This window comes from Saccopteryx leptura, chromosome 11 (assembly GCF_036850995.1).
Source record: "Saccopteryx leptura isolate mSacLep1 chromosome 11, mSacLep1_pri_phased_curated, whole genome shotgun sequence".
NCBI classification, from domain to species: domain Eukaryota; kingdom Metazoa; phylum Chordata; class Mammalia; order Chiroptera; family Emballonuridae; genus Saccopteryx; species Saccopteryx leptura.
Window position 1 is genome coordinate 42,022,864 of NC_089513.1, and position 26,422 is coordinate 42,049,285.

The 26,422-nt window shown below is 45.6% G+C and overlaps 1 pseudogene; it reads right to left on the reverse strand.

Moving 5' to 3' along the window:
• Positions 1-23,623: 23,623 nt before the first annotated feature.
• Positions 23,624-23,698, reverse strand: LOC136383690 (U2 spliceosomal RNA; annotated as a pseudogene).
• Between the last annotated feature and the right edge of the window lie 2,724 nt (positions 23,699-26,422).

Sequence of the window (26,422 nt, forward strand, 5' to 3'; positions counted from 1 at the left end):
CTTGACCAGGCAAGCCCAGGTGTTTCAAACCAGCGACCACAGCATTCCAGGTCGACGCTCTATCCACTGCGCCACCACAGGTCAGGCCAATAACCATTATTCTGGACCATAATGTTATCATCTCATGCAGTGGTCCTGTGGTGGGCCGCTAGACAGAGATGAGCAGAATGAGGATGATGGGCCAGGTACAGAAGCTCACCAGGGTACAAAGCCCCAGGTGCCTAGCAACAGGCAAAACAGGGAAGACAAGAACCTCGCCCCCAGGGTGACCTTCCTCTTCTAGCACATTGCTGGTTATGCAGTTTAGGCCCCTTGATTGATTTCATATCACTGGTCAGGCAGTTTGGCCCCTCCCCTGACCTCTCCTCCCCTGGCATATTGCTAGTCATGCAGGTTAGATGTGACTTAGAGGGGGAATGGGCAAGGGGGCCCAAGAATAGCCCTTAAACATTAGGTCCCCAGGACAGTGAGGTTCTGAGCCACATCAAACACAACGAGGCCTCCGTTGTTTCAGCTCCGGGTCCAGAAAAGCAGCGAAACCAGACAAGCGACGCCACAGCTGACTTCAGGACCAACTGCATTGACCCCTGCCCCCCTGCCTTGGCAGGAACCCTAAAAGTACACACCTGGAAAGCTGGGGAATATTCTACTGAGATCCTCCCCTGGGACCTTTCCATCCTTAATTCCAAAAGAAATGTCTCAAAAGCCCTTGTGCAGGCCCGCCCTCACCTTCCGCTCTCTCCCCCTCCCCCTTCTCCTCTACTTTCTCCTCCACATTTTCCTCGCCTCCTTCTTTTTCTCCTAAGCTCTAAGTGAGCCCACGAGATCTGCAACCCGGGGAGCAGTGGGCAGTGGCAGCTCATCCCAAGCTGACTCCCTGAACCTCTCCAAGGGCCCCTTATCTTTGCCCATTGCCCACTCAGGCCCTTCTGAGTGTATTCCTGCACGGCCAGTGAATTCTTCCTTTACTTGCTGCACTTTGTCTCTTACTGAGTTCTTCTTTTCAAGAAGACAAGAATCAAGATCTCATCCTTTCACTAGTAACATTTCTCATCTCACGCTAATGCATCTCTGGGTGGAGGCTAGAGGTGATGCTGACAGCCTATATTACACAGAACTGTTGCCCAGAACGAAGGATGATCATGCCCCAGATGTCAGTAGTTCTGAGGTCGAGAAACTGCTCTAGTGTGATGATTTATATGATTTTTTTTCCAAGTAACTTTTTATATTGGAATCACCTAAGGGGTATTAAAAATTTATATTGCTTGAATCCTACCCCAAGAGATTCTAACTTAATTGGTCTAGAGGGCAAGTTGAGCACCAAAAGTGCCACAGGTGAGTGTAGTCTTGTTTGAGAGCCACTAGGCCAGTAACATTCTCCAGCAAGTGTTTTAGACTCAAAACTAGAAATATGAACATAATATCCAAGAAGTAAGGAAGGAGTAGTGACCTTAGACTCTCTTCCCACAAGATTACTTTTTATGCCCTGGCCGGTTGGCTCAGTGGTAGAGCATTGGCCTGGTGTGCAGAAGTCCCGGGTTCGATTCCCGGCCAGGGCACACAGGAGAAGCGCCTATCAGCTTCTCCACCCCCCCTTCCTTCCTCTCTGTCTCTCTCTTCCCCTCCCGCAGCGAGGCTCCATTGGAGCAAAGATGACCCAGGCGCTGGGGATGGCTCCTTGGCCTCTGCCCCAGGCGCTAGAGTGGCTCTGGTCGCGGCAGAGCGACGCCCCGGAGGGACATAGCATCGCCCCCTGATGGGCAGAGCGTCGCCCCCTGGTGGGCAGAGCATCGCCCCCTGGTGGGCAGAGCATCGCCCCCTGGTGGGCGTGCCGGGTGGATCCCGGTCGGGCTCATGCGGGAGTCTGTCTGACTGTCTATCCCCGTTTCCAGCTTCAGAAAATTACAAAAAAAAAAAAAAAAGAAAGATTACTTTTTACAACTGGGCATTTCATGAGTATTTTAACTCTAAAGTAACATAAGAACCAATACCAAAAGGGAAAACATGACCCAGAACCCCATCAGCCTGACATCTGGTCCAGGATTATGAACCCGGTGAGTGAGAAGCCCGGCCCAGTGGGGACTCGGGCGACCCAGGGAGCACAGGCCCCGTCACCAGCCTCGCCCGCTGCCTGAAGGGCGAGCAGCCTGCCCGGGCAGATTGCTCAGTGTGTCGGGAGAAGCCAGCAATCTGGGTGGCTAGGTGCCATGTGTCAATTTCTCGATGTTGGCAACATACCCCATTTTCTATGCAAACTCTGCTGCCCCCCACTGTGTGGGCCATATGAGACAGACTTTCAGGCCAGGTGCAACTCTTGGATTGCCAGTTTTGACCTCTGGCATCAACTACTATTTTTTTTCTAATTATTCTCGTTCCAGATATTTTAAATGTTTGCTTTAAAATAATTCTATGACTTCAGTATATAAAAGTTTGAGTTGTACTTTGTTTTAAATTAGCATCACAGACTGATTGGAGAGTGTTCTGTGACCTTCATATTTCTGTGGCTTCAACTGAGCAGTGACCCACCAAATACATAGATGTGTTCTCTACAAGCCGAAACCCTGTTCCTGGACATTTAAAGTTCAGATGAATTTTTTTTTTAAAAGATGAAGGATAATAGTTGAAAGTCAGTATTCTTTGTTGCAAGTCAGATATGGTAGTTCTATGTTGCTAATGGAAGCCCAATGAATAGGCTTTGGAAATAATGCAAATGGGTGGTAGGAAAGACCTTCCGCATTGAAAGTCCGTAAGCATAACCAGTGTTCTTGCCCACGTGGAAGATCAAGGCACCAGAGGCACCTCGTGGGGTCCCCCGCAGGCTGGGCTAGGCTCTTCGGAGCAGTGCTGGGTCTCTCCCAGAACTTGGACAAGGACTCAAATGAATCTTCAAGTTCCACTCTATAGAGCATGGCATCCCTGCTTTTGTTGCCCATTGGGGTGCAACTTTGCAGAACCCTTGAGAAAGGAAGTTTGAGACTCCAGCTCCCATTAGAGAACACCTGCAAACGCTTCTCGGCTCAGCTTCCGCGGGCCGGAGCCTCCTGCCATCTCCCTTGTGGGGAGTGGGCTCTACCAAAGGGACAGAAAACTCTTAGAGTTCAAGGGAGAGGAATGATTTCGGGTAAAATGACCCGGCATGGGTTTCTGGCAGCATCCCAAAGCTCGGGTCTGGTTGGCACCACACTCCTGGGTGAGTGCCTCCGGAGGCTGAGGCTGAGGAGTCGCCACAACCATCTCCGCCAGACTTCTCTGTAATGAAGTCAGCTGTCAACTCCTTGGGGGCAAAAGCACAGAGCCCCTTTATTTCCAAGCAGGTGTTGCAGCATATTAAAGGTTGAATTCCATCTTGTGCTCACATCCTGAATGAGCCAGTTTGCAGGCAAGCTCGTTTCTTTCTGCAAAGAGAGAAACTTGGCAATGGTGGAGGCTGAGTACTTAAATGGCAATCAACTTCTGGCTCATATCAATTAATTCCTTCATGGACTTCTGCCTGAGTATAGCATCTTGAATTCCCAGCTGCAGAGGCTATGAAAAAAAAGCCCAAACAACACACACCACCGTCTAGTGGAGGGCACACCAGCAACAAGATGGTGCGTGATACTTCTCAAGGTGACAATGGATGCATATTTGGGGCTCTCTCTTTGCTTACCTGCAGAATACAGGGAAGGACATCCACCCCTTTCTCTGGGTAGTAAATTCTTCAAGAGCACTTCTACTGTGTCTAAATGAAATCATTCTAAGAGGAATCGCCTCCTTTTTACTTTAAAATATCCCGACTCAAAAGTGACCAGGAGATGTGAGAGCAGAACGGGGACTAGAAAATCAGAGAAGGACTTAGTCATCATTCAGATCCCAGGAAAAGCTATTCAAAATACGTCCTCCTCCCAGTGAATCTAGCATAGTCCTCTTGACCTCCCTGTTATGTGAATGAAGAAGGAGCCTCTTGATCAGGAACTGCAGATGAACTCAGGTGAGTATTGGTTAGTGCCATATGAGATATGACCATTCTCCAATTCGTCTGGTCAATGCAGGCTACAACTTCCATGACACTTACGTGGAGATGTGAGTTTTGAAGTCTCACAATTCAGCCAGGCTCTTAACGATCTCATAATGTGGCTATCAACAAGATATAACCAATGAAAATTAAGGTCACCTGGCAGGGCCAAACTCATCTTTTCTTCCCTGCATGTGAAACATCCCTGATTGTCGTCCACCCCCCCACCCCCGCTCCCCTTCCCTGAGTTGGAGGAGGAGTTTGGGAGTTTGGTTCCCTTCTCCAGGAAACAGACCTCTGGTATTCTAAGCTTCACACACTGCCTAACATGGCAGCCACTTGCTGTTTAAATATATGGCTACCTAGATTTAAATTAATTTAAAGTAAATGCAATAGAAAAATAAGTTTCTCGGTTTCACTACGAGCCTTTCAAGTGTTCAGGTGCCACACAGGGCTGGTGGCTGTGGTACCGAACTTTCCCCTCATGAAAAGTTCTGTCGGGCAGTCCAGCAACTTTAACCCAGCCCTGCCACCTCCTTGACCCCTCTGTGTACAGAGGCTCTTATTTCTCTAGCTCGTCTGACATCCTCCTCCTATCCGCGTACTTTCCCCTGTCTTCAAATGTGTGCACAAGTTTCCAGTCTTCAAAAAAAATTATTCTTCTTGACCCTGAAACAACCTCACAGGACTGTTTTATTTATTTTCTTCATTTTCTTCCAAATTTCTCAAATCTGTGGTCTGCCTCCACATCCTCCACTTCCTTCCCACTGAAGCGGTCCTCCCTCACCTGCAGGCTGCCTTCCATCAATATCCTCTCATTAAAGATGTGTTCCCAAGGTCACCAGCCACCTTCTCGCCACCTCATCTTTCTGGGGTTTTTTCCCCCCAGTCCTCACTCTCCTCTGCCTTTCAATAATTTAGATCATCAGTCACCAGGTCCCATGTTCTTGCCTGGCAATATTTCTTATGTTTATTCTTTCCTTTATATTTCCAATGTCAGGACCCTGGGGAAACCCTTTCCATCTACTTAGGTCTGGTCTCTCCTCTCTCAAATCCTTCTTCTACATGGCTACCATGTTAATCTTTATAAAACCCTTATTTCACATCATTTCCTCATTCAATAAATACCAATGACTCCCAGACCAGTGTCAAGGAAAAGGGCACCGTTTAAGTGGAGTTTGAATTCTTTTCTGCCACTTACTAGCAACATAGCCTAGAATAAACCAACTTCTTTTGCTTTCCTGAAACTTCTTTTTCCTTCATTCCAGAGTAAGAATATTTACAAGTTATTCTAAGATGCTTGCCAATATTATCATCAATAGTTTAAAAAATACCTGAGCCCTGGCTGGTTATCTCAGCCACGCAGAGCATCGGCCCAGCGTGTGGAAGTTCTGGGTTCGATTCCTGGCCAGGGCACACAGGAGAAGCGCCCATCTGCTTCTCCACCCCTCCCCCTCTCCTTCCTCTCTGTCTCTCTCTCTTCTTCTACTGCAGCCAAGGCTCCATTGGAGCAAAGTTGGTCCCGGGCGCTGAGGATGGCTCCATGGCCTCCACCTCAGGCGCTAGAATGGCATGGATTGCAACGGAACAATGCCCTAGATGGGCAGAGCATCACCCCCTAGTGGGCATGCTGGATGGATCCTGATTGGACACATGTGGAAGTCTGTCTGTCTGCCTCCCTGCTTCTCACTTCAGAAAAATACAAAACTAAACTAAAAACCTGAAATACAATATATTCGATGTCATGTAGAGGAAACTTAATGCTTTAAGTATTACATTAATTTAACCAAGACTTTTTTTATGTTGATTCGAGGGTCACTGCCATTCCTTCATTGAACCTTGTACCCCTTGGATTCTCTCATAGCACTTCTTTATAGTCTTTCTAAAAACAAAAACAAAAACCATGGTTACTACATCTCCTGCTTATGAGTAACAGTTTATCTTCCACAAAAAGATAAATATTCTTTTGATTTTCAAGAGTATTTTAACCTTGCTCAATTACCTGCCAGTCTTACACCTCACCCAGCTTCAACCTGTTTCAGTCAGTCAAGCCAAATCACTCTCTTTTGTACATCTAGTTCAGTCATTCTTTTATTGTTCACTCTGCTCCTACTCTCCACACACTCTGCCTTCCTCCTCTCTACCCACCTCAATCCTGCTCAGACCAACGCCCTCTTCGTCCATAAACCCCACTCTAATCTGCACCAATGTCTCCTTTCTCTAACTTCCTATTGCACTTAGGCTAGCTTGCAAATTAATGGCCTCCTTGGAAACTAGTTTTGGTGTTCCTAGCTGGAGTTCAAATCCTTCAAAAATGGGAGATTGCCGCCTGTATACTTTGGTCACCCACCCTCAGCGCTAGCCCCTCAGAGAACTCCAGCTGAGTACATGTTGATAAATTACTAGCTGGACTGCTACGGTCTTCAGTCCAACTCAGTGCAGCACCCATTGCGGCTTGCCTACTCTGTGCTGGGTACAAAGGACTGATTAGTGGGTAAAACAAGATCCCTGCTGCCCAGAAACTCCCAAAGACAATCACCCAAGACTTAGTCTCAGCCTTTTTCCTTAGTTCAACAGTTGCCACTGTATTTATTAAATAGGTGAGAAAGGGCATCAAGGACCCGGGTCAGCATGGGCTTAATTTGTAGCAACTAGACATTGGAGCTGGATGCCCCAAATGTCTCCCTCTTTAGTCTCTTCTATGATAATGGATACAGTGGATGTGGTTAACTCCCAAACCTTGCAATCAGCTGCTCCTGAGCAATCGGCAGCATGATGCAAGGCGGAAAATCGGCTAGCTGTGGTCCACACCGGACTGACCAAACATTTCTCTATCATTAAAGGAGGCTTACACTAGAAACGGCTAATGTTGTACATATTCAAAATGAAGGTTAAAACAGCATTTGAAACTGAAACTGAATCTGGAAAGGTACCAATTCCACATGTAAATTGAAGCTGCCTCCCGTTCCTCTCTTAAAGCAACAAAGATGCTGACTGTGATTACAGATAATAAGAGCTTTCCTCCTGATGAAACGGGCATATACTGAACCAAACACACACTATATTCCCTTGACAAATATATTTACACTCAACTCAGAACATGGAGAGAAAAGAAAATGTCAATAGTTGACAGCTTCTTGGCCTATGGGGTGCAATCCAGAAGCATAATAAATTCATTTAAGCTTGGTGTTGAATAAATGTATGTTAGGCCTGTGCCTTTTCTCGAACACATTGTTTGAATGCAATGTCATGATTTTCTGTGTTGTGCAGTCCTGGTATTGTCAGCTGAGACACGAACCAAGCCAATCTTTTGGGTCAAACTTGGGATAATTTTCCCTAATGAGTAAAAATAGAAATGAGAAAAAGATGCCATATAGGAAAATGCCTTATTGCCAAATGTTTTTAAATAACTGTTTCACACTGAAATATATATCTCAAGAATACCAGCCACCGGAAAGCTACAAAGTCCAAAATAAGACATATTTCCACAGAAAAGCTTAATCATTCTGATCAAGGGATGACTAAGCATAGTCATGAGAATAAAAACTGCAGAAAAAGCCACCTCTGTTTAGAAGCTAAATAGTGCTCCCTTATTCTCATTAGTATATTTCTCATCTCCGCCAAATGAGATGTGAAGATATGTTTCTTATCCCTGGCAGATCTTGCAAGATATCAAACATTTCAGACTTCGCGTGTGAAAGCATGACATATTGGTTAAGACAGAAAATAGTGTGTTTCTGGTAGAGTTCAAGTATATAAGAAATACTACACCCCACTGTTTTTGTAAATGCCAGAGTTCCATTGAGTCGAGACAGATGGTAGCAGGCAAAGATGCAATCTTATAATCAAAAGCTAAAATATGTCAAAAATATGTTAGCAAGCAAAAGATAGCAGATTTCTAGCTTCTCATGTCATGACAGCTTGCACAACATGTTAGGATGGCGAATCTTTAGTTATGTAAATAAAGGAACAGTAAACAGCGTGGCAACAAATGGTGTGAGAGCTCATGTATTGATTGTTCCTTCATTGCATTTTGGGGGACGAGTGAGTCAAGGAGCCACAAGGGGCCCCATGTGGACATTATAAAGTCCCAATATCAAGTAGGGGGATCCATTGTATTCATTCCATGAGTAACAAGTTTTTCTGTGATACCTAAAAGCTGTTTAACTAAATTACAGGAGACATTCAAACTTCCCAGGGAGAATTGTAAGGATTCCATTGAGAATCATCATGCTGTTTAGCTCGAAGAAACAAGGGGGTGAGTGTTATTTTGTGAAAACAAAATGTACCCAAGGCTTTCTGTATGTGTCAATCTCATTCCAAGCAGGTTTCTTTGACCACAAGATGGCAAGGCTTGGATGCCCCTAGAGAATGGGCCTGACCACAGACTGGCCCTGAACTATTCATTGTCTTGGCTCATTTTTGATCAGGGTTGTGGAGAGTGGAGGCAATGTTAACTATGATTGGAGGAAAATAGAGACACTTTTACTGAGCACCTACTGTGGACCAGGTGCCATACCGCAGTCCTAGCTAATTAGACTGTTAGCCTCTTCAGATGGAGAGATCACTTTGACCACTTTTTGCCCAATGAAAGTTCAAATCTGACCACCTCCTTGCTCTTTCTCTTCTCCCTTCTGCAGTTAGGGAACCCAAGGGGGGGAAGAAGGTGGTAGAGAGTGGGACTGGTGTTCTCTTGCCAGCATGTCCACCTTTGGCTCTGGGGTCGCACTTTAACAGAGACTGTCTTTCTGACCCACACTATGCCAAAGACACAAGGTCAGACCCACTTTTCACTCCCCAGCTGGAGGAATTTCAGTGTGCCAGAGAATGCTGCATTTTAGAGCAAGGCATCTTTTTGTGAGATACTCGGGTTGGAGGATGATGGTCCAAGAGTCTGTGCATATAACAAAAGAGGATAATTGTGAACAAGAACAAGAATTTACATTGTTCTTGAGGAGACAGCAAGGGTGGGCTCTACACTGGAGAAGAAAAGTCCAGAATAGGCAACAACCCCAGTTGTGTGGCCGCCGGTAAGGACTATGAAGATCAGAAGTGTCTAATGTATATTTCTAAGTTTTGTGTTGCTAGTTTGGTTGGGCTCTTGAAGAGGATTGGGCAAGGCCCAACCCTTCTGCTATTTCCCCTGAAGACTCCTCAGTTAAGACCCCTGGCCCATTGATGCTCCTGGGTGCATGGATCCTTCATGTAGAGCTCTGATTGGTGTGCAGTCCTGTTTCTTCCCCACACATGGGAAACACAGACGTGTAGGCAGGGGGTGGGGACCAAGGGGAAGGCTGGCACCTGGAGTAAATTACCCACGCTCAGTAGCACCCCTGAGAAAGCTCTCCTGAGAAGAACAGAAGTGCTGAGAGTGTGAGCTGGGTGATGGTGGCTCTATTGCTGCAGCTCGGTTTCCCAAGGACACTCAGCACCCAGCCCCTGACCTTCCTCAGCCAGCTGCCTGCGAAGTTCAAAGTGGCTCCCAGCGGAGTGTCCCATCCCCCACCTTCTCTTATCCACCCTTTCCAACCTCTCCTCTCTTCCCCATATCCAAGCAAAAGCCAGCTCTTCCCATTGGCTCTTAGGTGCTCACTTTTGCTGCTTCAGCTTTTATAGACGTGTTAGTTCTCAGTTTCTACTCCAAGAGGCTTAAAGCATTTTCATACAAAGAATGTCCCTATAAGAAATTCTGATGCTAAGTGTTAAACTATATATTTTGCCCCTGAACTACATATGTCTCCCTAAATCAACATAACCACCATTGAAAACATGATATAGGCCCTGGCCGGTTGCCTCAGTGGTAGAGCGTCGGCCTGGCGTGCGGGGGATCCGGGTTTGATTCCTGGCCAGGGCACATACGAGAAGCGCCCATTTGCTTCTCCACCCCCCCCCTTCCTCTCTGTCTCTCTCTTCCCCTCCCGCAGCCAAGGCTCCATTGGAGCAAAGATGGCCCGGGCGCTGGGGATGGCTCCTTGGCCTCTGCCCCAGGCGCTAGAGTGGCTCTGGTTGCAACAGAGTGATCCCCCAGAGGGGCAGAGCATCGCCCCCTGGTGGGCAGAGCGTCACCCCTGGTGGGCGTGCCGGGTGGATCCCGGTCGGGCGCATGCGGGAGTCTGACTGTCTCTCCCCGTTTCCAGCTTCAGAAAAATACAAAAAAAAAAGAAAGAAAGAAAGAAAGAAAGAAAACATGATATATTCATGTTACAAATGAGGAAAGTGACTCAGAAAGATAAGGCAACTTGCTCAGGGTCTCCTAGTTAGTTTCCTGATGTTCTAAAGTCAAGAAACATATGTGGAAAAGAAAGAGAAGACTGTATTATGTGATTCATATTTAGGCATTAGCTAAAGCCCAACTTAGACTTATATCCTTAAATACAGAATAATTATAAACATTTATTAATTTGGCATTCCATTGGGAAAAAAAATAATCATTTATAAGCCCAAATAAGAGTGCTGACTGCCCTACAACTATCATTCTGTGGGGGAAAAATTAAAAAACAAAACTAACTCAGGGTGGGCTCCTATTAAGTAACATATGAAATGTGCAATTCACATGTTCTGGTATAAATGAAGCAGGTGAACTCTAACTGACAGGAAGTAATGAGGGTAATAAGCCGAAGAGAAACCTCATTTTACATAACCATATGCTTTAGTTCTCAATAGGCAGGTAGAGGTAACAGTCCCACTTTATAATTCACTCGGTCGTTCTTTTCCTGATGCACCTAAATGGGTTTTCCCCTGCGGTTGTAGATAAGGTAGGCCATCTATGGGGGCTCTGTCCATGCGAGAAGGGGGGTCGGGGCCATGCGACCTCTGAAGAAGCCACGTGGGTGGTTAGTTCATGAGGTAATGAGGACTGGAGGCAGTGTGGTGCAGTCCTAGGTTCCAGTCCTGATGTGGGATTTTGGATGGAAAACAAGCTCTCTGGGCTCTAGTTGCTTTGTCCCTAAAATGGGGGAAATGGCCCATGTCCTGTAAGGCTGTTATGAAGATCAAATTGAACACAGATATCAAACATACCACACAGTATCTGCCACCTAGGTGGTCCTCTATAAAATTTAGCTCCTATTGATTTGCTGAACATTCCTTTGAGCTAGGAATAACCAATGTTTAAGGAATGATTGTTGACTTTATTTACCATCAATTTTTCTATCAGGTGCCATGTGAGACACCAGCGTTGCAGAATGGAATCAGGTGCCATCTTTCGCCCCGGGAGCTCGCTGAAGGCTCAGGGGACAGAGAACCCACACGCAGTGGCAGTCTACCTGAGAAGTGCTCCTCAGGGAGCACCGTGAGAGTCCAGGCAGACAGGAGGTATCAAGCTGTACAGACGAGCTCAGTGCTGGCTTCTAGGGGGAAGTGGCAGTGGAGAAATCAGGAGGGGTTTGTTGGTCATCGAGCCCAGATGGGAGAAACAGTCTGTACACTAATATAGATAAACCTCTGTCACTTTGTTGGAATTATCCAAATAAACATTTCTGTTTAGAGGACGCAGTTCATGTCACATTTCAGAGTCATCGGAGTGCCGTGTGGATAAAGCACGGGTGGAAGGTTAGGACCCATCCCTTGATTAGTGAGCTGGAGAAACGTCCTCACCCTGCACAGTCCTGCTACGTCCTGGGTACTAGGCGAACACCCTGAAAGCACAAATGTGCAGCCCATCCTGGGTGGGGTGGACCTAACGAGCAGCTCTAAGAAAGAGTTGGTCTGCCGGGTATCGTGTCCAAAGACCTGGCAATTTCTTGTCTAAGTTCAGGCCTGTGGCACATGCTGGTCCTTGGGGAGGCCACAGGGCGTTCCCACAAAAGGACACAGACAGGCCACATGGAATGCAAACAAGCAGGCCAGCAAGCCAGCCCCCCTTGGGGAGTTCTCAGAAAACAAACTCCAGCCGATGAAACCCAGACATCACATGAGTGTCAGAGTGGGAGCGAGCGGGGCACAAGGGACTGGATTCTGGGAGACGGAAGGAAGCAGTCAAGTCATAGTAAGGGTGACCCCTGGCTTCATTCAGCAAGACTGGTTGGAGCCCTTGTCGCAGGTCAACAGATAGCAGAAAAAAATGATTTCAATACTAAGCCCCACCCAAGCTCAGCCTGACCTGCTCACTTTTGTGACTGATCTGGGTCCTGGAAAAAGGATTTGTTTGCCTTGGAGGGGGTGGTGACCAGAAGAGAGGAAAGAAAAGTAAAGCAAGGATTCTGTCATTCCAAAAGTGTGACAATAACTGACAGTGTTTATTGATATTGGAACATATAGCGGCACACTTACCACTTAAATCTCTGGACCTTAGTTTAACTTTCCATTTTCTGTTGTGTACTTGTTCTATCCCTGGGAACCCTGGAGCATTATTAAATATTATGCTTCTTGGAGTTAGTAAAACATCACGTGAGCCAAAGTTCTTTAACACGGCTAATTTGAAGTGCCTATAGTTAAAATGTTACAGCTCACACGTGATATAGACAGGTCACGTCACTCATATCAGCATTAAGTGTGCAGGGAGCATGTAGCATCATCATTTTTCTATTAATTGATCTGATCATTGTCATTAGCTCCCATCTGCTGGGTAGAGGTGGAGAAATAACAATTAGATGTGGTGCAGTCTAGCAGTTAGTCCAATGCAGGCAGTTAAGGGTACCTTTTGGTAAATACTCAGGAACTCAAGATAAAATTCTTTACTTCTCAGATTCTACCTTCATCGCCCTACTTCTTGTAAAGGTGGTACCTGAACACTGAAGTGGCAAATTGGCGCAGGAAAATAAATAGCAGTGAGCAGACCCGATACAACAGAGTTGTCGGTGGGGTATGTTACCAGGAACAGGTAGGTCTTAGACAACATCAGGATAATGCAGAAAAATCAGGGTGGTTTCTATCGTTTGTGGTTTGCAGGATCTAGTATGGTCAATACAAACTTTTCTTTTTTCAAACAAACCATCTCAGGAATTTAGCCCTCTGCTCTGCAAGGTGATGAGCAAGAGAGAGGCAGCTGATAAAATACTGTGATGATGATGGACAACGACTATGGCGACTACTGATTCTAGTAGCACCTAACACTTGTATGTAGTACTGACTGCTAGCCAGGCATTTTTCTAAGTCCTTTCATATATAAAGCATTTAACCTTCATAACAACTCTATCATATAGGTTTCAATAATTAGTCCTATTGACATCGGCTAATGATTAGATGCGCTGGGGGCAGTGCAGATTTTTTTTTTTTTTATGTGTGTGTGAATGAAAATAGGGTAGGGAGATGATAGGGTGTGTTCTGGAAATGTTACATTTAGAACAAATGAAACTCATCGATCATTGATAATTACCCACTGGGTATCAGCATGAGGCATTTATACATATGATTTAATGCTCACAACATACCAGGGAAGCAGAAGAAAGATTAGTGCTGTTAACCTGATAGGAACTGTCATCATGTGTATTATTTTATTAAGGTTTATTCTTCCTCAACTCCCAACCTCAGGGCATGGCTGTTTAGAATCATTTTTCTGTCTTCAAGGTACTCTAAGAAAAAAAATTAGGCTAGAATGAGGCCGGTTTTTTTCCTGGCTATCGGGCTGATGGCCGAGGAGATGCCAATAAAAGACAGGAAGAGATTTCTTGGTGGATTTCACAGGGATACAGAATGGCTAACAGTTGGCTTCTTAAGGAAGAAATTGACACGGGCTTAGGTGGAATAGCCAAATCTCCTGAATTTATAAAGTGACAACTGGAGGACTGTCCTCTTTGCCTTCTCTTTGATGGGGAGGGGGCAAAAGATCCTCTAAATCCACCCAAGTTTTGTCACCCCTTTGAGATCAATGAAGAGTACAGAGTCCATCATTTAAAATAGGTTTTAAATAGAAAGTCTTCATCAGGTATTACAGCTAATTTAATCTTTCCAATCAGATAATAATAAAAGCTAACATACTGAGCTTTCAAAGGGCACCAGGCACTGTGCTAAGCACGTCAGGCACTTGCACTCAGTCTAAGATCAATCCTGCGGCGAGACCTCACATGTCATGCCCCAGTTCTGGCTTATTTCCTACCTGATGCTTCAGGATTTTTACAAGGTCTTCTCTTGTCCCGTTCTTCCAGAGCTCTACCATAAGTTTCTGTCTGGGGCTTCAGTCTCTCCACAGTTGAGTGTCTGCCTTTCTCTTGCTTGGTCTGGCCCAAGCACCACTGTGAGACTTGGTGCCCACTGCTTTGGCAGCCTCTTGGTCTACCTGATTCTCTGAATATTCCATTTATTGCCCCTCTGATTGGCCCAGCTGCTTGGACAGCAGCTGTCACTCAAGCTGGACCTTCCTGATTGGCCTGCTTGTGTGAATTCCCAGCAACACCGCAGACACCAGCCATCTCCCCCCGGCTAGGCTCTCACCCAGCATTGTGTTTAACTTTGGACTTCCAGGGCATTCCCATCCAGACTTGATGCCTTCTTATCTCTAGGTTCTTATTCTGAAATTAAATTATGATAAGGGGGCAAATACTTATTCCAGGCTTCCAATTTCCACAGCAAGGACACGTTCCACCCTCAGAAAGGAGTGATGTTGGCATGGTCATAACTGACCCTTCTTTTCATCTTGTTCATCATTCCTCTCTGCAGGAAAGGGTGACCTTCTTGGTGAGATGGAGAGAAGATGACAACTACTGGACCACCTTGTCCGGGGAAGGAGTGAGGTCCAGGGGCTTGGGTCTGGCCACCTTTGCCGCTCCCTGCTCTGACTGTCCCTTAGCCTGAAGTAGGTTCTGCCAAGTGCTGGTTATGTGTCTAATATGAGACCTAGTCCCTGTCCCCATCTCATCTCTCTTGAAGGGAAGCCAGATGGAAGCTGCACTTTGGTTTCAGGCTACTCAGAAGCGCTGCTGTCGGGGATTATTGGGTTCCATCCAGCTAGAAGAAACACTGGTACTATTCTGCTCTTCATCTACCTCCTTGTGACTTCTCTAGGAAACTAAAAGAGCAAGGTGTGATTTGATTGGCAACTGCAAGCCACCCACATATGCACTAGCTATATGCCATCTTACAGTCTCAGGTTTTCCATGAGTCTGATATGACTTCCCTCTTCACCTCTAGAATATCAGCTCTGAAAAGAGAGACTTTGTGTTCTGCTTCTGTGTGTAGCAGAAAACAGATCGGATTAACCATAGTTATCAGCCATTATGACCATTCCTGTAGCGCTCTGTAAGTCAATTCCATAAGCCATGATGTTTAAACCATCCCAGTTGCCTGATACTAGTAAAATGAGTGGCTTCTCAATAAACTGATAGCCATAGTTTAGTAAGCGACTACCTAAATGGGTTACCAAAAAATAATCCCTTCCAAAGAAAGAGCTGCTAAAGGATAAATGATGTCAACCTTTCTCCTTGGCGATGCTGGCTTCCTTCTAGCCAGGCCCAAGTGACCTCAATTACTGACCACGAGTCACTGGAGTTAAATCAAATTTGTCTGCAGCTTGGGTGGCTGCGGCGCAATCCAGGAAAGCTGCCCGTGCGGAGGGGACGTGGACACGAAATCTGCTGAAATCGATCCAGATCATGTCTGAGCTCCCGGCAGGAAGGAAGTGCCACCGCCACCTGCCTCTGCTTGGAATGACCTGGGAATAAATAAAAATTAACTTTGGTCCTTGAATGAATCGTGGAGCTTATCAGCACTTCCTTCGTGTCTCTAATGACTATTGTGAAACAAGTGTACAAAGAGTTTTGGAGGGACAGGACAGGAGGGTCATTGTTCTAAATGTCTCCTGACCAGGCCTGGAGCTTTCCACCTACTTCTCTCATATTATGTGCCACTGATGCCCTTTGTTCCCTGTGTGGGGAATAGTTGAAATAAGGAAAGAAAGCGTTTTGAACCCAGCAAGAGCTCAATAGATCACTGGGGAAGAAAGGAGGGAAAGGAGGAAAGAAGAGAGAGTTAGAGAGAGGGAGAAAATGAAAATCGTGCTGGCCAGATCATCAGTGATGACCAGACTAAGTGGGTTTCCAAGGGGCTGCAACAAGACTCTATCCAATTGTCATGCAATACGCCAGTTTCTGAACATGCTTTTTTTTTTTAATCTTCAGAACAACCTCATGGCGTATGAATCCCTATTTTACTAATGAGGCCATCTCAAAACACTTAACTTGCCCAGGATACTTAGTAAGTGAATAAAAGAGTCAGGATTCCCACCCCAAAGTGACGGATGTCAAAATCCAAGCTCTTGACACTCTTCTCTGCATGGATTCTCAGTGACAATGCCACTGGACACCAGTGGAGAACTATTATGAACCATGAACTTGATTTTGAACTAACAAGCTAGTCACCCAGCAAGTCTCCCTGAAGAAATGCACATTGAGATGGGCTTAGGAGTTGGAGCAGGGCAGGTGTTGAGGAGGGTCTTCGGAAGAACAGAAGGGAGATGCTCTAGGACAGGGGTCCCCAAACTTTTTACACAGGGGGCCAGTTCACTGTCCCTCAGACCGTTGGAGGGCCGGACTATAAAAAAAACTATGAACAAATCCCTATGCACACTGCACACATCTTATTTTAAAGTAAAAAAACAAAACAGGAACAAATACAATATTTAAAATAAAGAACAAGTAAATTTAAATCAACAAACTGACCAGTATTTCAATGGGAACTATGGGCCTGCTTTTGGCTAATGAGATGGTCAATGTCCGGTTCCATATTTGTCACTGCTAGCCGTAACAAGTGATAGACGCGCTTCCAGAGCCATGCACCGGAAGTAGTACTGTACCTGAGCGATGCCGCGCTTTGGGGCGCCACCACATACAGTAAGTACTCCAGGAGCATAGGATGCGGATGCGGATGCATCCTGTGCTCCTCTCACTGACCACCAATGAAAGAGGTGCCCCTTCCGGAAGTGTGGCGGGGGCTGGATAAATGGCCTCAGGGGGCTGCGTGCGGCCTGCGGGCCATAGTTTGCGGACCCCTGCTCTAGATTATGGGATACTAACGTAAGCTCTATTGGTTTTGGTCTTTGCTGGCCCTCTGAGCACACAGAGGCTCTCCTCGGAAAACACTCTGCCTCGGGTGCCTTAGCATCATCTTTCTGATGCTCTATCAAAGACAGAATGGGCCAGAGCCCTCACTGCTGATAGCATGCCTGTGTAGGAAAAGATGCAGGATATATGATATTTTTCATGAAATGATTTGGGCTGGAGCTCAACCAATTTAGCTATACATTAAAAAGTCCGCAACAATGTAGGAAATGCAGAGAAGAAGAAAACAATATTTCGATGAAATGGCTCATCAGACATGCCACTTAGAACATGGATGGTTGTAAGGCTAACACCACGGTCAAAATCAAGAGGGATGAGTACACCTGGGGTTTTGATATCCAACCTTGACACTAATTTTCTCTTTTAAATGATGATTCTAAATAAATGTGTGTGAATACCAGTCTCAGAAATCCGAAGCAGCTGCAGAGAATTGTTTGCTTTAATATAATTGGAAGCTTGGTGAGCCAAACCAGCTCTTTCTGAAACTTCTTTTGTTTTGTTTCACTAGCATTGTTTTCAACAAAGAGGAAGACATCCCTTACATACTGACATATGGTACCTTCTATTTATAACAAGATTAACAATTCATTCGTACCGTGATTGAATCCTGCTTTATTGAGATGTCACAACAGATTCTCACTACCTACAAAGGGAAAGACTTACAAATGATAATATTATGACAGGCAAGACACCTAAAAGTAAATGAATCATAATTGATGACAATTAGAAAGAGTTCAGCACAAACAAAGCATCATAGCAATGATGGCAAACAGGATTCATCTCTTGCAAGGGAATATTACCACGGAAAAATTCTACCGAATTTTTACCAGAAACTTAAAATCCATTCAAACCTATTCATTAATTCATTAATAGTGCTTTTTTTTTTTTACACCTTTTCTTCATAATATGTGAAGGGCCTTTATGGTTTCAGTGCTTCCGCATATGTTTATATTCTGTTCCGCAGCTTTCTAGGAGTCCCTTATTTTTAGCTCCTTATTTTATAAGGGGAGAATTGATGGACCTTCCAAATGATCTGGAAAAAATAAAAGCACAAGCATCATTTTTGACTTCTCCTCCTTTCTCCACCACGCATTACTCAGCAGAACATCAAACCTGCTCAATATTTACTGAATCTCTCCATTCCCACTACCTCTGCTACTCTCACTTCAAACAAAGCCAATGTTATTTTACCTGAGAGCTGTTGCTTCCTCCCTGGCCTGATGCCTACAATTGATTACTCAGAGTAATCTTTCTAAAGTGCTTAAAAATTCCTCCATGGCTCCCAAGTGCTCTTAGCATCAAGGTTAAATGTCAAGGTCCTACCATGCTGCTCTAGACGTGGATTACACAATGATGAGAGCAGACTCCCAAGCAACCTTTTGGAGCACCTGACCCTTCTCTAAGTGTTACCTTCTCTTCCTATTGCCTCTCTCAGCACATCCCAAACCATTCCCCTTGGCCTCTCTATACTTTTAACCCTAAAGATGTCTTCTCAGTTCTTCCAGCATGCCACATTCTTCCCCTCCACATCCCAGGGCCTCAACATGGGCAGTGGCTGCTCTCTGCCTGGAAATCCTCAGCAGTCCCCCTACCAGTCCTAGCCTCCCACACACTCTGCTGGATAGCAGCAAGTAAGTTGTTTTGTCTCTGCTTCACTGTCACCTCCTCCAGGAAGCCTTCTTTGACTACTCCTGTCCCCTTACCTACAGCTGGGCCAGATCACTTTGTAAAATATCCTCTTTTACTTCTCACACTTCCTTTGTGTCCCTCAACACAACTGAAAAATTGTGTTTACTTTTTCTGGTTGATGCTTATCTCTACCTCAATACTGAAACTCTGTCCAGGACAGGGACTGTATCTAAGTTATTTATATTTGTGTCCCCTGGGGCTTCATTTGCTGGATGAACAAATCTAATTCATACTAACTCCCTCATTAGCAGATAATGTAGTTGACTTCCCATGGTAAGCAGTACAATGACCGCCAAGAAGTCTCGATCTGGGCCCTGGCCAGTTGGCTCAGCGGTAGAGCGGTAGAGCGTTGGCCTGGCGTGCTGGGGACCCGGGTTCGATTCCCGGCCAGGGCACATAGGAGAAGCGCCCATTTGCTTCTCCACCCTCCCTCCTTCCTCTCTGTCTCTCTCTTCCCCTCCCACAGCCAAGGCTCCATTGGAGCAAAGAATGGCCCCGGGCGCTGGGGATGGCTCCTTGGCCTCTGCCCCAGGTGCTAGAGTGGCTCTGGTCGCGGCAGAGCGACGCCCCGGAGGGGCAGAGCATCGCCCCCTGGTGGGCATGCCGGGTGGATCCCGGTCGGGCGCATGCGGGAGTCTGTCTGACTGTCTCTCCCCGTTTCCAGCTTCAGAAAAAAAAAAAAATAGAAAAAAAAAAAAAGTCTCGATCTGAGTCCATGGAACCTGTGAATATGTATACCTTACATGGTAAAGGAACTTTGTGGCTGTGATTACATTAAGGGTCTTGAGATGAGGCAATTACCTTGGATGATTGGATGTGTCCAATGTAATTATGGGTCCTTATAAAAGGAAGGCAGGAGAGTCCATGCCAGAGTTATGCAGCATGAGAAGGACTCCATCAGCCATTGTTGGCTCTGCAGATGGAGCAAGTGGCCAAGGCCAAGGATTGAGAGTGACTTCTAGAAGCTGAAAAGAGGAAGAAGACAGATTCTCCCCTAAAGCTGCAAGAAGGAACAAATCCTGCCAACACCTTGATTTTAGTCTCATGAGACCCACTTCTGACTTCTGACCTCAGAACTGCAAGATAATTCATTTGTGGTGCTTTAAGCCACCAGGTTGGTATTTGTTCAAAAATAGCAGTGGCAGAGCCAAAGCTGGAATCTGAGTGTCTAGACCTCCCAGCCCCCTACTCTTTCCACCACACTCCCCGGCCTCTGTCTCCCAAGGCTTGTTGGTTTTCCAGTTGTCATCTTTTTGAGAGGAAGAAATCATTAGAGATGCAGCTGCTTACATACAAGAGCATGTGCACGAGGCATGGCTGCACAGAAGTGAATGTGCCAGAGAAGGCGTGCGGGCTTGGAGAGCTCTGAATAGCCTCATACTAGAATCCCAGGGGCGGGCCAGAGGTCCCAGGCCAGTCACACGGGCACGCCATCTCCTCCTATCTGTGCGCACAAAGCCTGACAAGGTCTTGTTCCTGTTTCAAAGCACTCCCTCTTTTCAGAGCTGTTTCATATTGTCTCTGCCATCACAAGTTTAAAAAAAGAAAGTTAATTAAATATGGAACAAGACTGAGCAACATCTTTTAAACCATCATGTCATTAGAACTGGAATCCTTGGAGAGCTGCTTAAAAGGGGTTTGAGAACAATGACTGTTCAATCAGATATTTATGGGCATAGTTATGTAAACACACTCTTTATTGTCTATGTATATTTAATATAATTATCAGTTTTGTAGTTGGACTCTCCAGAGACCCAACAAATCACAGTGTTGCTTTGAAAATGTCAGCAGAAAAGACAATTATGTTGCTAGCAAATATTCATAAATTATATTAAAAAGTCCTCTGGAAGTATCCCCTATGTTGCAGAATCCTTCTCAGTAACTGAATAATCCTTTTATTTCTTTGATTTAAGGATGGCTTTAGAAGCAAGAAGTTTCTTCAGGAAACCTTAAAAACACGAGTCTGGCAAAGGAGCGGGTCAGCCTTGAATAACAAGAGCATGTGCCTTACAGAAAATTAAGACAATTCAGCCATGGTCTTCCTGTTATGTCCCCATAATCGGTTCAGATACGCATACACCCATACAATCCAGGTAGACACACCAGCTCACATAACCAATGAGCAAATTTTATTTCTTAAAATACCCCATTAAGAAGAGAAAACAAATTCAACCCCTTCGCTCTTTTAGCAACGACTTAGAACCATAAGTCTTTCCTATGGCATTTTTCTTTAGAAACTATTTATAGTATTTCCCATTTTTCCTCTCTAATCATTTTTTTTTCTCATTATGCACATGCAGAAATAAGTGGAGAATTGGGAAACGGCTCAGTAAATTAAAATGCACCAGGCTCTTGCTAAACCAATATGAGTGGTGTAGGTTGATAAACACCTAGTAAGCATTCACAAATCACTTCTATTGCAAGATATACAATGTGCAAATCAACATCTTAATTAGCAGCTAATGACATTTGGAAGGAAAGGTTAATGTTAAGCGCACAAAAGCAGTGTGGTTAAAAAACATTAGATTTTTTTTTTCCTGCCTTCTTATAAGAAATAAAAAAGGAAAGAAAAGATATCCAGTGATTATAATAGGTGTTATAAATAAACATGTATTGGCAATTTGAAGCATCTTAATTATAGGAGGCCTGTATTGATATGCTACCTTTCACTGAAGGAGTTCAAAGTGCTCTGCCTATATCTCATTTATCCTCAAAATGCCCCTCTGAGGGTAAGTTTCCACAGGCAAAATGAAGTGGAGAGTTGAGGCAATTATCAACATAATTCAAACCCAAACCCCTGTTAATGAGGAATGAGTAGAGTTTCTGAGAGATTGAATTTCCTGATTGGTTTTCTATGTAGATCACAGTCCCTAGAAACTGTGTCCCTTTTGCACTGCACTGTCCCTGGCAGACAGCCTACAGCCAGTCCCCTCTGTTTAAAAGGCTGACCTCCGGCCCTGGCCGGTTGGCTCAGTGGTAGAGCGTCGGCCTGGCATGCAGAAGTCCCGGGTTTGATTCCCGGCCAGGGCACACAGGAGAGGCGTCCATCTGCTTCTCCACCCCTCCCCTTCTCCTTCCTCTCTGTCTCTCTCTTCCCTTCCCGCAGCTAAGGCTCCATTGGAGCAAAGATGACCCAGGCGCTGGGGATGGCTCTGTGGCCTCTGCCTCAGGCGCTAGAGTGGCTCTGGTTGCAACATAGCGATGCCCAGGATGGGCAGAGCATCACCCCTGGTGGGCAGAGCATCGCCCCTGGTGGGCGTGCTGGGTAGATCCCGGTCGGGCGCATGCGGGAGTCTGTCTGACTGTCTCTCCCCATTTCCAGCTTCGGAAAAATAAAAAAAAAAAAAAAAAAAAAAAAGGCTGACCCCGTGTTGCACAGTTAACCTCGCCTCTCAGCTCAGCGTCATGGTCTCCCACCACCTGCCCCTCCCCCTCCCAGGGCTCAGCTTCCAGATTTGCCCCAGCCCCCTGCCTTCACTCCTACGCTGTCCCCATCCCAATCCTCCTTCTCCCCACCTTGCACTTGTCCACCTTACTGCTTCTTTTAGATCAAGTTCCTCCTTGAAACCTCCTTAGATAAAGAGCAAAAGAACATTTTTTTTTCTGATTCATTAGATTGATTTGCTGATCAGTTTTAACATGAACTATTAGACAGTATCTGTGTAGTTTTAATTACAATGACTTTAGTCAAATTGCCCTCATCCAGTTCAGATTGTGACTCAGGCACTCATTGAATGGGTTCTGCATATCTTACCTCCCTCCTCAGACCTGTCGTCATCATGCGTCAAGAAACTGACACTCAGCAGGCCACTGTCTCCTCCCCATAGCCCTTCCTTGACTAGTCTACCTCCACTTGCCTTGATTTCCCACAACTGCTCTTTCCCATCACTCCCCGCAGGCAACTAACAGGTAATGAGATTTCCTGTAGCCTTGAGGGCAAGGAGTGCATTGCAGACAGTGACTAGGAGCTGCTCCTCAGGCCTTGAGCACAGTCATGGACACGCTTCCCAAGCCCCTCAGCTCAGCTCGGTTCCCTTCCCATGTCTCACTCAGAGGAAGGGGAAGCTCAGGCCTGTGTGCTTCACGTTCCTCATTACTCCGCACTGCAGCCCCAAAACTCCAAAGAAAACACAACATATAGAAATGGCATGGTCCACATTCCTAGCTGGGAGAGAGCCGGTTCTTTTATAAACACTTCATCTATCTTGTTCCCCACTCTATCCCAGGCCTGGCAGAGCATGGGGCACAGAACGCCTCGCCTCACACGAGGGGATGGGATGGCCCTCCCAGTTGGCAGGGAGGATAGGTGGGAAGAAATACGAAGGTGAGAACCTGTTTGCTAAAGATAGTTGAACTGTAGACCCGAATTTTATGGATGAATTAGTTCTTACAAATTGACAGCAAAACAGCAATATCTTAAAATTATATCACATTTTCCTCCTCACAATTTATTTTCATATTCATTATCCTGGCAATTCCTATAGCCCAACTATGGTTAGTTATTATGGTCTTTATTTTAGAAGAGCACAGGTTGAAGGGACTTTTCCAAGGCCACATAAAAAATTCAGTGAGAATGGCAATGAAGAAAAGGCTCCAGATTACCACTCCATCCATTCTCCTTTTTCCTGCATCGATTCAGCCAGATTAGATTTAGTTACCAATGTATTGCATTTAAATTATTTATTTTTATGCCTCCCCACCAGACTGGGGGCTATCTATAATTTATCTGTGTCCCACAGGCCCCCAAAAAGGTTGGCAAACAAAGGCTCAGTGAGATGCTTGTTGAATGAATGTTGAATGTTCCTGTGCTTGCTTTGAAGGTCAATGCCACTAGACTTCAGACCACGTGTATTTTGTTTTCATTAAAGGAACACTCCTAGGTTTGCACTGTCCTCATTGTTCTATTCACTGGCATCCCACCATTTTTTTTGGTGTCATCTTTACTGAAAAAGGCTGTGATAATATTTTTAACTGATAAAAAAGGATACTACTCTTGATCTTAGCCAAAAGGCTGAGAAGTGATTGTGATATTTTAAGAGAGAAGTCAATTAATTTAGATGTTAGTGGTAACAGAATAATTTCTGCCCCTTGGTACAATTTGCAGGCTGTAGGCATAAGAAAGGAGAGGCAGAAATGGGGAAAGGGACACTGGGGGTGGCAATAAAGGAACCAGAAACAGAAATAAAGAGGTTGAGAAAGAGAGGCCGGGAGCAGTTGCATACCTGGTTGGGAGAAGCAGCATGCGGCCATAACCACCTCAGGCATCTTGTGGTCACACCCATTGCATAGGTGTTTATCCTTGTCTTAACAGTTGAATGTCTCCTAGCTGGCTTACCCTAAGTTAATACTCTCACAGGTGAGGAATGGTTGGGTTTAATTAAGACTTGGACCTTTTTAGAGCTTCTTGGGAGGTTGATCAAGGTTAGCTTATTGTGTGAAGATAGATTGGTCACTGGGATTGGTAATTTGGTGGCTTTTTCCTCAAGCCATTTTTTTTTAGCTAAAATCTGAACTATTGCCGTGCTCTCTTAGGCCCACTGCCTTTTGTAAATAATAATTTTTAAAACCTGGAAATGTAAAGAGACTTGTTGGGTGCAGATTTAAGATATGAAAAGTGAGTTAAGGCAGAGTTAGACCCCTTCTTCCCAAATGTCCAAGATTGGGTTGGGTATCCCTCCACATGCGCCATGGCACCCCAGACTTCACTCACTCCCATGTCATGTGAGTTGCCTCTTGCTCGTTTCCTCTCTAGCCAGAAGCTCCTGTGGCTGGGGTCTTTCCCACTCAGGGGTTCCTGGCGAGCTCCTGTGGCTGGGGTCTTTCCCACTCAGGGGTCCCTGGCGAGCTCCTGTAGCTGGGGTCTTTCCCACTCAGGGGTCCCTGGCGAGCTCCTGTGGCTGGGGTCTTTCCCACTCAGGGGTCCCTGGCGAGCTCCTGTGGCTGGGGTCTTTCCCACTCAGGGGTCCCTGGCGAGCTCATGTGGCTGGGGTCTTTCCCACTCAGGGGTCCCTGGCGAGCTCCTGTGGCTGGGGTCTTTCCCACTCAGGGGTCCCTGGCGAGCTCCTGTGGCTGGGGTCTTTCCCACTCAGGGGTCCCTGGCGAGCTCCTGTGGCTGGGGTCTTTCCCACTCAGGGGTCCCTGGCGAGCTCCTGTGGCTGGGGTCTTTCCCACTCAGGGGTCCCTGGCGAGCTCCTGTGGCTGGGGTCTTTCCACTCAGGGGTCCCTGCTGAGCTCCTGTGGCTGGGGTCTTTCCCTCTCAGGGTCTTTCCCTGGCGCCTAGCCTGATGCCTGGAACTGAACAGCCTACAGCCAGGAGAGAATGGATGCATGGATAGTAAATGCAACAGCTCCAGTTCAATAGCAGGTTTAGGACATCTCAAAGAGACAAGAAATGCAAAGTGCCTACCATCCTGTAGTTTCTCGATTAGCAAAGCTTCTCAGTTTTCAGAATCTGCAGGAAGTAAGAGTGCCTACTCTGTGACAGACATGTCTCAATTATTATTTAATCTCTGCAATGACCACACATAGTGTGTATTCTTACCTGCATTCCCTAAGGAAGCTCTCAGAACAGCCTGGTCAGAGGCTCACAAACAGGATCTGAAATCAGATCTGTCCCAGCTCACGCTTTTCTCCTCCATAATACTATCTTCTTGAGAAAACTAGCTGCTGCCTCCTCCTCATCATTCTTCCTAATCCTTCTCTTTCTGCTTTTCTTTCTCCTTTTCCTTCTTAATTTTGGGGTTACTGGTCATGCGGCCTTTCACAGAGGAAGTGTATGTCTCTTAGGGACATCTTGACATCACAAACTGATATAAAGTAGTCACACTCTTCATGTGAAGGCAGATAGGCTGTTTAGATATTTTTATCTTATGTTCTAGAAAAACACAGGACTGATGGAAATAAGACAAAGAAAGAAGAAAAGTCATTTCTCCAGGAAATATGTAATCCCCAGGCAAAAAGTAACAATTCAAGGGAACAATTCAATGATTGTCTGGGGGTCAATCATTCTGAGAATCAGTGCATTTCTCAGAGTTTCTGGAGAAGAGAAAGAAAAAGTGTTATATTACCTAATTCCTTTCTGCAGTTCTGACTGGACAGATTTCTGTACTTCCTGCCTGAAATGTTTATGAGGTGTTGCCATGAAGAATGAGAGACCCGTGATGTCTTCCATGCAATGGCAGAGCCACGAGAGGGAGAGGTGAGGGGCTTTGCTCCGTGCTCTCGTAGCATATGTCAATGTTAGAGCACTTGTGGCTAAAAGGCTACTGTATGTATAAATTATTATCATTATTGCAGTAACAGAGAGTATGTCATTACATTTACGGGATGCCTGAAAGCCTCAAGAAATTCGTGGTGAAAAGTGATTTGCCAGAGTTTTGAAAGCCAGCAAGGGGTTTGGGGATAGTCTAAGCAGGAGACCAGAAGACCTTGAAGATTGTGGCAGGTGCACAAGTGTGACATGTGCATGTATACATGCATGTATGTACATGTAAACACCACACGCTTGTGTGTGTGCATGCACATGTGTGTGTATGTCTTTGTGCATTTATGTGTGCATTCCTGAGACTAAACGCTATAGGGCATGAGAACAAAATTGTGGAGAAGAAAATTAAAGCAAAGAGGCAGCATAACTACCTTTGGAAATGCTGGTGCCCTGAGGAGTTTAAGAAAGATACTGTCTAGTGGTCCAGGGAAGGGGTTGGTACTTGGGCTTTTGGCACTTAAATCCTTACTGGAAAAGTCAGTA